At 39.4% G+C, this 10798-nt stretch overlaps 1 long non-coding RNA gene across 1 annotated transcript; it reads right to left on the bottom strand.

Moving 5' to 3' along the window:
* Nucleotides 1–7108: 7108 nt before the first annotated feature.
* Nucleotides 7109–10798, bottom strand: LOC105552481. The gene is made up of 2 exons (XR_001008018.1): nt 10685–10798; nt 7109–10110 (listed from the first exon to the last, which is right to left on the bottom strand). It is a non-coding gene; the product is annotated as an uncharacterized LOC105552481 (long non-coding RNA).

Raw genomic sequence — 10798 nt, 5'->3', positions numbered from 1 at the left:
TAACTATCAGAAAATGGATCAAAAAGCAAACAAATATCCCATCTGACCACGTTAACAGCAAAATCAACAGATATAAGGCCCCCTTTTAATTTCCTGGAAGCCATCACCTACTTTCTTCTGCTGTTTCACTACTGCAGTCCTTTCTTCTTCTTCAGACTCTCGTCCTTCTTCACATCCTTCCCCTTCCATCAACATTTATGCCATTTATGTCCTCGGTGTGCAGAGAACTGCAGGTTTATTCTGGAGAGAAATAAATGAAACAGAAAATAGCTTCTGCACTGGGAAGGCTTAAAAATCTCTTCTCCCTGAAATGTTTGTGCATTTTAAAAATCTTTGTCCTCCATATGGAGTGAACACACACACACCCTGCTCCTCTATTCTTCTTAACCCCATTTTCATACTGGAAGAGGGCAGGCACATGCTAATCATTCCTGTCGCTATTCAGGAAGCGTGCGACTTGCTGAAAACCTACCTCCTTGAAGCAGCAGGATGAATACAGGTAGAAATGATTAGAGGAGAGGAATTTACAAATGCTGTATAGCTCATGTGCCTGTCACTGTGTTAGGGGAGACTCTCAGGGCTGAGTAGTACTGTGTTACCATTATAAGCGAAAGTTTTAGAAAGGCTCAGAGAGGTTAAGTAACTTGCCTGAGGCCACACAGTAAGTGTTAGAGCTCAGAATCTAATTCTACAAACTTACTGATTTTTCCTTTTATAAAAGATCGTATTCAACTTTGGAAGAATTGAAGCTTTTTTTTCTTCATTGTTTTTTAATTCATGAAAATTATATACAATTCTATGAAGAAGGAATCTAATATATGAAATTAAGGTATTATTGTATTATAGCATATCCCAATTGTACATGGATTTAGTATTTTTGTGTTAGATAGCCATGAATTAGGATAGTTCTAAGGCAAATGCAGCAGTTGAGATAAGACCATTTAGCCTCTTCTTCTACATGTTATAGGCAATCCCTTAGGATGATATACTACACTAGGGGAAATGAAATTTTCTTTTTCTAAATTTGTTTTTCCAGAAGAATCTCTTTGCCATTAAAGCAGTCTTGCTCATGGCCACCTACATAGGCCTACTGGCTTCTCCAAACATCACATAGAGGTAATGAGAGAAGGTAATGATTTGAAAGAACATATAAAAGGGTGAAAAAAATTCTTTCTTTTAAGCTTTTGCTTAGAAAACAATATGATTTCGTGTGAGGACAAAGTGGGTTATTATAAATGTTTTGACACATAGTTAGATTGGAATGAAAATCAAGGGTATGAAGGACTCAACATCTTGACTCTAGACCTGTCCCAGGACCCCACTCCAAGGTCTCATGTATGCAGTAGTTCCCTCTTGGGCATCCCCTGTTACCAACTTCCTCCTCCCATGAGCTATGATTGCCACTTCTGTTGATATTATATTAACCTTTCCTCTTTACTTGATGAGAGCTCCTGGAAAATTGGAAATTGGTGTCAAAGAGTAGGAGAAACACACCGTGTGTGGCATAACAATAATAGCTTACACCTACATACCATTTTGTAGCTTACAATACTGTTTCTCAAAATAGGGTTCCTGGGAGACTCGCCTCATTCACCAGATAAAAGCTCAGATACAGCCTTCTGTGTCATACCCCACACCTGATGAATCAGAATCTCAGTGGTAGGGGGTACCTGGATTAGTGGAACTCAGAAACCCATCTCTTCAGACGATTTTTTTTTTTTTTGAGATGGAGTTTCACCTTTGTTGCCCAGGCTGGAGGGCAATGGTGCAATCTTGGCTCACCGCAAACTCCGCCTCCCGGGTTCATGTGATTCTCCTGCCTCAACCTCCTGAGTAGCTGGGATTAGAGTCATGCACCACCACACTCGGCTAATTTTGTATTTTTAGTAGAGATGGGGTTTCTCCATGTTGGTCAAGGTGGTCTCAAACTCCCCACCTCAGGTGATCCACCCGCCTGGGCCTCACAAAGTGCTGGGACTACAGGCGTGAGCCACTGCACCCGGCCCAGATGATTTTTATATATACCAAACTCATAACCATTGTCTTGTAAATATTTTCATGTATGTTACTTTCTTTTTCTCTTTTAAGAACCCCCTGAGCTAGGTTAGAATTATTATATGCTCATTTTACCCATGAGAAAATTGGAATCTGGAAAAGTGACTTGCCTGAGGGGACACAGCTAAAGAGGTTCAGGCCTCTGACTAGAACCCAAGTCTTTTGGCTTGTCCAGACAGCCTCTGCCCTTTCCCCACTCCACACTGTTCCCATAGACTGAAGGGTAGGTCTGCACACACACATGTGGTGGATATAATTGTGGAGGACAGCATAGGTTGAAATTCTTTCATAGAATGTGCTTTTGATGTTGTATTATATCTAAAGATTCATCACCAAATCCAAGATCGCATAAATTTTTCTCCTGCGTTTTCTTCTAGAGTTTTCAATTTTGCACTTTATGTTTAAAATGTAATGGTCTATAATCCATTTTGAAGTAACTTTTGTAAGAGGCTTAAGGTCTGTGCCTAATTGTGGATGTCCAATTTTTCCAGCATCATTTATTGAAAAGACCATCCTTTCCCCATCGAATTGCCTTTGCTCATTTGTCCAAGAGCTTTGCAATTCTTGATCTTTGTTATTAAAGTACGTTACCTCTGCTCTCTTTTTCAAAAGGCAGCCAGATCAGTCCAGCATTTAATAATTATTTGCTTAAGATTTGAACCCCACTTCTTAGGTAAGAACATGAGGCAAGTTGTAGATTAGGATAGGGAACGAGATGAACCACTGAAGAGTAAACCGAAATAGAATCCATCCACAGTGGGGAACTTTGTGGCCTTGGCTTAGAGATGGGGAAACTAGGTTCTAGATCTGACTATCACTTCACCTTTTGAGCTTCTGTCTCCTTCCCTGGAAAATGAGAGAAATGTTGTTAGACATATTCCATGTTTCTTTTCTTTTCTTTTCTTTTCTTTTTTTTTTTTTTTTTTGAGACAGAGTCTTGCCCTGTCGCCCAGGCTGGAGTGAAGTGGTGTAATCTCAGCTCACTGCAACCTCCACTTCCCAGGTTCAAGCAATTCTCCTGCCTCAGCCTCCCTAGTAGCTAGGATTACAGGCGCCCACTACCAAGCCTGGCTCATTTTTGTATTTTTAGTAGAGACGGTGTTTTGCCATGTGGGCCAGGCTGTACTTGAACTCCCTGACCGCAGGTGATCTACCAGCCTCGGCCTCCCAAGTGCTGGGATTATAGGTGTGAGCCAATGCGCCCGGCCTCCAGGTTTCTAATTATACGATTCCACTCTAGGGCCTCAGATCATGGTATGGGTAATGAAAACGTCTATCTGTGAAAGGCTTTCCCATTCATGCAGCAAGCTTGCCCTTTCAAGACTGACTCATGAGGATTCACTGCGTTAATTGTAACTGATCCATCCCACGTCACTTCACCAATTCACAAGAGTAAAGGCCTAAGAAACACACACAGAGACTTAACTGTACAATTTTTCCCAAGTCCCCTGCTTGCTCAGACCCATCACAACCTACGTCAGTGGGAGTCATCTCCCCTCACCCCACATTTTCATCTCAGGCACTGACGTGTCTTTGTTTCCTTATTCCAACATGGGTCAGTACTGTTTCTTTCTTTCTTTCTTTCTTTCTTTCTTTCTTTTTTTCTGGGGATACAGGATCTGCTCTGCCTCTCTTCCCCCTTCTCAGTCTTTCCTTTAAACTCTCTTTGCCCTAGGCTGACCACACTCCTTCATTCTCAAGAACACGCAGCTTATCTATTTTCCATGTTGAAGGCAGCCAAAGGCTTTTAAAGATAATGAAAATCTCTCGACTGCAATTTTGAGCTGCAAAGAATTTGCTAGATTTGCTGGCACAAAGAGTTACAGGAATGTTCTCCTAGCACTTGTGGTCTGGAATCTTTGGAGGGTCAGGGATCTACCAGAAACGCAGACATGTGAAAATAATTATAATATAGCAGGGGGCGTGGAGGCTGTTTGTGGGGTGAGGAAGGGAGGCATCAAATAATTTTTGCTGAAGAGGTAACAGTTGAGTCTTGAATGATGGTCGGGTAGGAGTTTAGCAACAGCCAAGAGTGGGAGCGAGGGTCCGAGATTGAGGCAGGGGGTAACACGATGTGCCAAGCAAGAAAGAGTGAAAGAGGATGCCATTTTGAATGTGGATGGCTTAGCTCCTACTCATAGCTGGGTAAGGCTGACTTAGGTGGTTTGGCTGCCTGGACAGGTGCTCCCTCTACCGCATTGTTCTACAGTCCACGTGTCCTTCCTGAAGTTGCTCCCTTCTTAACTCTCAGGAAATCAATCATACACTGTCAAGACTAACAAAATAAGCATCCTTTGCTGCCTAGCATATAGGGGGCAAGATCTTAGCATAATGTGTGCTTGAAGACAGCCAGAAGTGGAAGAGAGAGAGGACTGCTAGGAATGACTCTTGAAGGATCCATAGGTCCAGGTGGGAATGACTGTTGAAGGATCCATAGGTCCAGGTCATGAGGAGGCCTTGCATGCTGCTCCAAGAAACCGGACTTGCCTGCATAGGCAGAGGGTGACTGTTGAGGAGTCATGCAGTTAGCGTACATGGAAGGTAGAGAAGATAAAGAAAGATGAGGCAAGGAGACGAGACTAGGAGCTCACTGCGAGTTCTGATGCGAAATGGAGATACAGATACTGATAGAGTAGCAGTGATGCTGGGAGGCTGGAGAGGATCTGAGAGAATTATAGCAGGAATTTTTGTGCTCAGTTGAATGTGATGGGGCAGGAGACAGTCAAGCACAATCCCAGGTTTCTGACTTGAGTGATGACAGGTGGCATTAGTCAAGATAAGGAATTCAGAAAGAGGGGCAGCTTTGGGGAAGATCATCAAATCCTATCTGGAATCCACTGCTTTTCAGAGGTGGAGAGGACCAGAGGCAGTTAGATATATTGGTCTTAAGCTCAACTGCAACTCAATGTAGATGAAAGGGCAAAGAAGGAGTGACTAAATACTCTGGGAAGAGACTCTTAAGGGGGCATTCAGTTCAGTTAGTAACAAATATTTTACAAGGTTACTTTGTTATGCTCTGCAGGACAGGCAAAGAAAAGTCTCAAACAAAGAAGCCTACTTTGTTTTAACTACAGCTGTGGACTCAGGTTAAACTTGTATGAAAAGTGTTCTCAAGAATTATTGCTTAAGTAAGTTGTAAAATTTTGATCTATAAGTTTATGTCTGTTTTCCTGGCTTTCTCTGACGTTTGAGCTACAAATAAGAACTTCCCTATTTCTCTCTCCCTCTCTCTCTGAAATTAATCATGAGGTTAAACCAAATTCTAGGAGATGATATATACATGACAGTTGATTTACCTGTTCTTTAATTTTGATCCTGCCTTATGCTTAAACATAATATGGTTGGTTATAGCAGTCCAATAAAATGGAAGGTACATCTTTATGGAAATCCCCAATCTTAGGAACTAAAAAAGGAGAGAAAATAGAGAAAAGTTTACTTACTTTTTAGAGTAAAAATCCCTTTTGAAAGATATTTTTCTGTATGTTGGTGAACTATTTTTAGACATACACACTCATACTTAACTACAATCACTCAATTAACTGCTAAACCTTATGAAAGAAGTAGTATTTGAAAAACATTTAAAATGTTTAAGAGGATATTTAAGCAAATACTTAAGAAACAGTCTATGAACTTGCATGAAGAACTCTACAAGTACAATACTTTCCTTTGGAGATTAAATTTTGAAATAAAGGACAAAATTTTTAAATGTGACTTTTATATGCCTGCCCAAAGTCCTGATAGGTATTTTATATCATAAAGAATTGAGAAACAGCAACTAAAAGCAAGTAATAGTGTCTTGTTTCACCAGGAATTTGCATATTTTGCTAATATTAATGTAATCTCATAGAAAATTCTCATCTAAAGTGTGAGGTTTCTTACTGAAAAAAATTTCATGGGTTCATGTAGAAAATATTTCTTGGGTCTCTTTATTCAAACATTTTAAGTTCAATTCCTCTTCAGTTATATCTTAGCCAGTGGAATACAGATAATGCATTTTGTTCTTCTTTCCCCAGAAACTGATGTGTTTACTCTTATGGACTCAGAGGGGCTTTTTGAGTTACTTCAATTTTTACAGCTCTTTTCATATCCCATGTATGAATTTACTGTGAAGACTTATGAATGATGGAGCTCCAGCAGCCTCACCATGGACTTGCTTTGCTTTGGTAAGTATAGAAAACCTTTGGCAATGTGGTTGAGACCTAAGTTTTAGCACTTAGGCAAAACTTTTTAGCAGGAGCCAGGATATGAATAAATATGAAGGAGGCACTTGAATGCAAAACACACTTTAAAAATTTCATGGCAAATTTGAGAGCATTTTCAATTAAGTATATATGACTGCGGGTTGTCTCCCTTGAACAAATTAGTTCCCCTTTGTAAGGGTTTTATCTTTCAAAGTATCGATCAAATCGGTGCTCAAGGTAGAATGTAAGTAAAGTTACAATCTTAAAACCTTTTGGGCGATGGTTCTAATTGATATAACTAATATTTTAGCAAAATATTCTGGATTGTAATTGAAAGAAAGCATCTGGGTCTGAAGAATACCTACTGCGGGCAGCCCTATTAAGATTGATTCTGAGATGGGTTAATTTCCTGAACTTGCAAAGCAGAAACTGGAAGGTTTTCCTGCTTCATAAGCCTGCAGGGTTTGGTGTTTGGCCCTGTTGAGACCCAAGGGCTATCTGGGCTGATTAACATATATATAATTAAAGTGCACCAGCTAGAAAGGCAGAGCCACTTTCATTTGGCTCTGTACTACTGTGAAATAAATTCTGTCTGCATTGTTTAACTTTTTTTTTGTTTTTAATTAGTTTTCCCTGGACATCATCCTGCTGCCTTCTTTAGGAATATTGCTTCCTATCCTAAGCAGGGACTAAAGACTAGAAAAGCTTTCTCCAGCATTCAAACTAGATTTTCTTTCCATTCATATCACCACTTTTCATAACATGGTAAGAAACACTGTAAATAATTGAGGTGATCCATCAAGAGACCCATTCTTGATAATGAAAAATTGCATAACTCAGTAAAAGTCAATTAAAAACCACAAACTCCAGAGCCTTTTGCTCAGTGAAGATTTATTGTTACAGAAGGCAACTAATACAATAGATTTGTGGGGTCAAAATTTTAAAAAGTTCTAAAAAGGCAGTTAAAGCTTGACAATAAACTTGAGTAAGGTTTACACAATATCAAAGTATATTAGTTCTTTGAAATGAAAAGTTGTTTTTTTTTTTTTTCTTCCTTTAACTCGACATGTCTGAGATGTCAGGATTTTGTAACATTCTTAGAAACAACATCCACTGTGTGAGATACTTTTTTTCCTTTTGCGGTTTTAAACCAGTCTGACTCTTTGGTTGTGCCTATACAATGAAAAGTCTACAAATGAAATGAGACAAGTCAGGATGTTTTCCTTTGTTAAACGAAGTATCTGAATAATTAGAACTACCTAGATAAAAGACTCAAAATGTTTTTGTTATCTGGTTGCTTGGTTAGGACATAGCCAACATTTCAATGGAATGTGGGATCTTGTACAACTGCATATAATTTTTTAAAAAATAAACAATGACTTTGTTTCTTTAGATACATCAAATGCTGCTTGAGTGGCCAAAGGGAAAATGCCAACTCTTTGAAATGTAGTATTTCTAACACTTTTCTTCTTTTAGTAGTTTTTCATGCCCCAAATATAAACTTTAACTAAGGAGTAACATCTATCCTCAAACTCCAAAAATATCCGTTTGTTTTGAGGTTCATGGTCCACCATTATAAGTTTTAAACTGTGCCCAAAGGCTTAGGTAGGGTTCAGCAGTCAGGCATGACAGATGCATAATTCTAACCAACAGTGCACATGTGACATGCTTCCTACTGAAATTAAACTGCCAAATAAAAAGGATTGTGCCCTTTTTAATAACAAAGAATGCAGTCGTTAGAATTCTTCAGATTTGGAATTCCAGCAGCGCTCTAGTGTTTTCTTCTTGATGTGTGACAAGAATGAATAATATCAAAAATAAAAATAAACCTCATCTAAACAAGCAGTTCTTTGACTTTATAATGTTCAACATCAAATACATCAAATTCTAAAAATACTCAAGACCAGTAAATTATCAGAGCTGAGGAAATAACATGCTGAGGATAGGATCAATTTTTAAACCTTTTGATTGATTTTAACCTACTAGCATTAGTTTTGTTCATTTTTGTTTAGACATTGCCACTTCAACTGACTACTAGGGACCATGGTATTTCATATTCATATAAATATTTGAATTTGACCTCATAAAAAGTCCCTTGGGTCTATAATACTTTTATTCTTGTATAATCTGAAACAAATCCTTTCCTTTTAAAAATCAAACAGACCACGTTATACACACAGTTGACTATTTACAAAGCACCCAATTAAATCCTACTTAATTCTCTTTCACTCTAAAAATTCCATCTAACTTGTGTGTGAAGTACCCATAACATTAAATGCATAATGTTCACAAACCCTGATAGTCCTATCTAACCTAGAAAATATTACCTTCCTTAAGGAGAAAAAAAGAGCCTTAAAAAAATGAGTAAGGTTTTAAAGAAATGAGACCAGAAATCACAGTACAAGACAGAGAAATCTACTTTAATATTCACATGTAAAAGTTACACATCACAAGAGATTGGACAGTAGCTTAGCGTAACTAACATAGCTATAGTGAAAATCATTTTTATAAAAAAATAATCTAGATGCGGTCATCAGAATTTTTGGTCTGCTTAAGTTAATGTTTGAAGATCGACTTTTATCCCTGCTTGAAGGATTTGCCATTATGCCTTTTTTTTCTCCCACTGTTGCCTATTAATAATTCTTTGGAGGAAGGAAAGCAGAAAGTGTTCATTTCCAAGAGCTTGTCCTTTGGTAGCAAGCAGAGAACATTTTTTCATTTCCATGATTAAATAATCTGTACAGACATGAAACTTAGTGACATTAAGCTTTAGTGTAAAATGAAGATAAGCAATTTTTTTTTCACTTCGATAAAACAGCAGATTTCGTAAACTCCTTAAGGATCCAAGCATTTCCTCATCCCATATGCAAAATCATTCAGAATCCATTTTGACCTCAGTTGAAAAACAAAAACAAACACTTACTCTGTATATATTACACTATAAAACCCTGTACTTAAAAACTGATAAGGTATATATTCAACATGTATGCTTCAAATACAAAGATTTCAATCTACGTTTAAAAAAACACACTTGAATGGACTCAGAACAAGTTTAATTTGTGATTAAATATCTCATGCAATCATGCAAGACCACTAGCTATAACTGTTACTTCCGAGTCTATACTGGGCAAAACAAACACAAATTAAGAGCCAGGTCAAACAGAAAAGACATTCAAGATATCAAGAGCTCTGTAATTGAGCTGAAAAGTAATTTTCCAAAAGAAATATTCCCATAGATTAAAAAAAACACACACATAATATTTACAAAAAATATTTAATTAAAAATATCTTATAATTACAGTAGTCTATTAAAGCATATACTTTCTCACACTTATAGAACATCTCTATATACACATGGTATGAAATGTCACTCATTTATCTATACAATATGTAACATTCTTGCAGAGAAAAGAAAGTTCTCTGCCCCGTTATAATCATCTATTTTAAACAATAGATGTAAAAAAAAATATCTACAATGCTCTGGTATATTAGTAAAGCTTCAAAACAAAAATTGAACTCCTTGGTCACAAAGTAGGCTTCTAAAGTCGGATCTACTCTTGATCTTCTATTTATCAGTCCTGTCACACTTAAGCTTAAAAGTTTAACTGCATCTCCAAAACACACAGAAATGTACAATTCACAGCAGTTATAAATGAAGAGACAAAACAGAATACGTATGTAGAATGTTTATGAACGTGCAAAGAAAGGATGAAAGTTGTATTTTTCTTTCCTCTCCCTCTCTTGGAATGACGAATGAAAACGTTTCTAGGTTGGCCGATGTTTTTTCCTTTCCTCCGGTGTCTTTTTTTCTCTAACTTCTGCTCTTCCCCCTCCCTCTCTAGTGCTCCTGGCTCGGGCTCAGGCGGCCGCACACCTGTGGAAGAGGAATGAATAGAGGGGGTGTGTGAACCTTCTCGCTGCAGACTAACTGGCGCCACCGACCAAACTCAAGACATGCTTGATCAACAACCCAAAACAAACCACCAGGTCAGACAACACCCGCAGCCCGCGGCCGGGCCAGGCGCCGAGTAGGCAGCTGCGGCTCTCGGGAAGCCAGGAGAGGGGACCCACTCCGGGGCCCTGCCCGCGTCCCCCTTTGTGGGTGACAGATGCACGGGGGGACACCGGGGCAGCTCCCATGCCCACGAGGGTGCCCTCCCTCGGGAGCTAGGGAAGACAGAAGGGCCCGCTGATCACCAGGAAAAACACGGGGACGGCGAGGACAAGGGCTGACACATCTCCACTGAGGCTGAACCTCGAGTTCTAAGGCTAAGTACGGGTTCACTTGCTACTTAGGTGGCAGGGAGAGAGACAGGGATTACTTCCTTGAGAGTTTGCTCTCAAGAAATGCTAGGGGGCAAAGAACACCGCGGTGCCTGGCCCCGGAAGCCCTCGGGGACGGGCGTCTCTGGTGACCGGCCACCCGAGACGGGAAAATGCGCGCTCACCTGGACAGCGCGGCTCAGCGGCACAGAATGCTGTCGCCCTGCTTGTTCACCGCGCCGGCCTGCAACAGCAACCGAACACCAAGGGAAAGGTTAGCAAGCGCAAACAACGCGCTC

This window comes from Mandrillus leucophaeus, unplaced genomic scaffold (genome assembly GCF_000951045.1).
Source record: "Mandrillus leucophaeus isolate KB7577 unplaced genomic scaffold, Mleu.le_1.0 Scaffold56, whole genome shotgun sequence".
In the NCBI taxonomy this organism is placed as follows: Eukaryota; Metazoa; Chordata; class Mammalia; order Primates; family Cercopithecidae; genus Mandrillus; species Mandrillus leucophaeus.
This window is presented reverse-complemented; position numbering and strand designations above follow the sequence as displayed.